Genomic DNA, 4,027 nt, shown 5'->3' on the forward strand with positions numbered 1-4,027 from the left:
TCCATCTTTAGCAATACACACACACACACACACACACACACACACACACACATACACACATACACACACACACGCACAGGTCAAGAGGCATGGCCGCAGATTGGTGTTTCCATCTTGACTTTTCTAGGCATATAATTCTATTATTTCAAAGCAACTATTACTCTTACCATCTCTTTCCCTGAACATATGTATCTCTTATGTTTATTAGCTTTGGTTAACACTTTCAAAAATGTCACATGGAAGTCAAAGTGATAAGTATTCTTCCTATGTATCTGATCCAGTGGGCACTGCTTTCTGCTTTTGCACCATTTAGGATGATGCTTGCATATGATCTGGGACTTAAAGCTGAGAATAGTGGCAAATACCTATGATCTTAGTATTTTGCTGAGGTAGGAGGATTGCTACAAGTTCAAAGCCAGTCTGGGCTACACAGTGAATGTTAGGCTGCCTAAGGGCTGTATACCAAGACAGTGCCTCCCCAACCAAAAACAAACAAACAAACACCCCCAAACCAACCAAACAAAAAATCCAAATCAAAACAAAACCCCCAAAATATATGGATAAACCAGGTGTGGATCTGCAGGCACATCTGTAATTCTACCTGGGAGCCAAAGGCAAGGGACCAAAAGTTCAACATCATCCTTAGCTACACAGCAGATCTGAAGCCATCCTGAGCTGTATAAGACCCTGTTGAGAGAGAGAAAGAGAAAGAGAGAGAGAGAGAGAGAGAGAGACAGACAGACAGACAGACAGACAGACAGACAGACAGACAGAGACACAGAGAGAGACAGAGAGACACAAAGACAGACAGACAGAGAAAGAGAGACACAGAGACAGAGACAGAGAGAGGAAGAACAGTTGAGCTGGACATGATGATATGGCATATGTCTGTCCTAGTATTTGAAAGGCTGAGGCAGAAGTAAATTGTGAGTTGGAAGCCAGCTTGAGCTACATAATGACACATCGTCTTTAAAAAAAGTGAATGGGCCAGGTGGTGGTGGCATAGACTTTTAATTCCAGCACTTGGGAGGTAGAGGCAGGTGGATCTCTAGGAGTTTCAGACCATCCAGGGCTACGCAAAGAAACCTGGTCTTGAAAAAAAAAAATGGAGCTGGAGAGATGGCTCAGTGGTTAAGAGCACGGACTGCTCTTCCAGAGAACCAAGGTTTGATTCCCATTACCCATCTGGAAGCTCACAACTGTCTGTAAGTGTAGTTCCAAGGGATCTGACACCCTTTTCTGACCTCTGCAGGCACACATGTGGTGCACAAATATACATGCAAGCAAAACACTCATAAACATAAAATAAGAATAAACAAATCTTTTGTTTAAAAAAGAAAAATTTTTTGTTCCTGTTTGAAGACGTTTTAAAAAGTCATAAATGCAGCTCAAGTTTTCCAAATACTTTCAGCATCTATTGATAATGTGAATGTTGGCTTTTTAAGGATTATGGACAGGAGTTTATCACATAACAGGGGTATGTCCATTGGGCATTTTTTTCCCCTTTATACATCTTTCCCCCTTGAGTCTTGGACTCACTTTCCTTGCTTTGCTTCCCATCACTTCACTCAGAACTGTTCACTTCTGAGAAATCATTTCTAGCAGGCAAATCTTTTCTTTTCTTTTTTTTCCTTTTCCTTCCTTCCTTTCTTTCTTTTCTCTCTATCTCTCTCCCTCTCTCTTTATTTCTCTTGATCAGGTCTCATTGTGTAGCTTTGGCTGGTCCAGAGCTCCCTGTGTAGACCAGGATGGCCTTGATCTTACAAAAAAATCCATCTGCCTACTTGATTAAAGGTGTGTAAGGCCATGCCCAGCCTTCTTGCTAGCAAATCTTTAAATGAAAGGAGGGGATGGTAGTAGATGTCTTTCCAAACTGAGCGAGTTATTTATTTATTATAAATAAATCTCCCAGTTTGGGACTATTTAATGTGCCGTGTTTCATTTAACCACCATGTTCCTATGAATGAAACGGACAGTGGCTATTTTCCACATTTACTCTCCTCAATTACTAGATAGCTGACTGGAGAAGCTCACATGAAATGGCCCTCTAGTGCCCTCTAGTGTCCTTGGAAGGCCATACACTAGGAAGTGCATGTTGACAGACATGTGAGAGAGAAATTGTATTCCAGGATGGCCCTCCTCTATGGGGCACCTGTGACTGGAGGCCTGGAGAAGTTTCCAGTTTCTCAGGGCTGCTATCTTCCACAACTTTTCAGTCTGATTTTCCCCAACTCCCACTAGCCCGAACGACTACAAATTTCAGCAAGTTGAAGTTTCTTTTGGCTCTCTCTATTGTGGCCACATCTTTGTATTTCCCCGACCAACTATCTTAATTTTAGTATGGTAACTTGGAAAAAATGTTTATTTCATTTTACGTATGTGTGTCTGTGCCTTACATGAGTGTACATAAGTGTAGGTAAGTGTGCTGTGCTTGCGCGCAGGAAGCTGTGGAACCTGTGGAACCATTGTAGCCCCTGGAACTGGAATTACAGGCAGTTGTGAGCCAGCTGATACAGGTGCTAGGAAAAGAAATAAATGCAAAAAATATAAATTAAATAGGAGCCTTTCAGCCTGACATGGTGGCGCGTGCACCTTTAATCTCAGTATTCAGGATGCAGAGGCAGGCAGCTCTCTGTGAGTTCAGGTAAGGCTGCCTGGTCTACATAGCTAGTTGCTGCACAAAGAAATCCTGTCTTGAAAAGCAAGCAAGCAAGCAAGCAAGCAAGCAAGCAAGCAAGCAAGCAAGCAAGCAAGCGAGCGAGCAAGCGAAAAAGAGGCTTCCAGAGACCTTTGCTCACCTTCATATAGTTTAGAATGTGCTCCTTTGTGCACATCTTAAATTCATAGTTTTTCCATTTATCTCTTTAACTGGGGCTACTCAGCACGTGTGTGAGAGTTAAAGGGTGACTTGCAGATGTTGTCTCTCTCCTTTTACCATGTGAGTCCTGGGGGCCACCACCACTGAGCCATTTCATTCTCCCTGTAAGCCCCTTTCATGAAAGGTAACCCTGTTTCCTTTTCTAACAGCTTTGGTCCCAAGGGTGCGGGAGACATTGCACAAGGCAACCAAGTTTCCTGTGACCATTAATCACACAAAATCTGCATACCCTTTAAGCATTCCTATAATAATTACAGACTAAATGCTCACTTAGGCCTTAATATTTTCTTTCTTTTTTTTTTTTAAAGATTTATTTATTACTATATCTAACTACACTGTAGCTGTCTTCAGACACTCCAGAAGAGTGTATTGGATCTCATTACTGATGGTTGTGAGCCACCATGTGGTTGCCGGGAATTGAACTCAGGACCTTCGGAAGAGCAGGCAGTGCTCTTAACCACTGAGCCATCTCTCCAGCCTTAATATTTTCATTGTCCACTCAGTTCCCTTCCATATCCGTTTCCTCTGCCATAGCCAACGGGCAATGGGACTATCAACTGAAAAAGACAGTCTTTCCAAAGCCACTTTTGGCTATGTAGCAACGTTTGAAACCAGCAAGTTTGGCTTACATAAGACCCCTCTCTCCAAAGCCACAACACCAACAAACTGGAAAGGGAGGAGGAACTGAGGAAGGAAGGAAGAAGGGAAGGGACTTATCTTCACCCATCATTGGATGTATATCACTTGTAGGTGTCCCTTCTATTAGTTTCTTTGGGGTCTGGACAATTAATAGAACAACTTCAAGTCCCTTTTTCAGGCCTCCCCCTTAGCAAAGACGCCCCCAGTACCTAAATTAGCGGATTCTTCTTTGAAGCAGTAGCAGGGGAAGCCTTAGCCGTCTCTCAGCAGCTCTGCCCCAAGGTTCCAGAGAGAATGTTTACAAGTGCTGCTACAGCAACGATGGCCCTTTCAACAATGGGAAGCCATGGGCCTCTGGCAATAAAAGAAAGGACTTTGAGAGGAGAGAGAATATTTGACCTCTGTATCAGAGCTAAGCTGTGTGAACCAAGCCCAGCTTCTTCCCAGGAGGAGATGCATGCCCTGCGGTGCCCGGAGGACTGGTGAGGTGATCTTCAGGCAAAAAGCATG

General features: G+C 43.3%; 1 protein-coding gene across 1 annotated transcript in view; it reads right to left on the reverse strand.

Annotated features, from left to right (window-relative positions):
- The window catches only part of Akap14 (A-kinase anchoring protein 14), a 19,563-nt gene extending 15,763 nt beyond the window's left edge, over positions 1 to 3,800 (reverse strand). Inside the window, exon 1 of the mRNA XM_031372450.1 lies at positions 3,727 to 3,800. The gene's annotated coding sequence lies outside the window, so the exon portion shown is untranslated. The remainder of the gene's footprint in view (positions 1 to 3,726) is intronic.
- Between the last annotated feature and the right edge of the window lie 227 nt (positions 3,801 to 4,027).

This window comes from Mastomys coucha, chromosome X (assembly GCF_008632895.1).
Source record: "Mastomys coucha isolate ucsf_1 chromosome X, UCSF_Mcou_1, whole genome shotgun sequence".
NCBI lineage: Eukaryota > Metazoa > Chordata > Mammalia > Rodentia > Muridae > Mastomys > Mastomys coucha.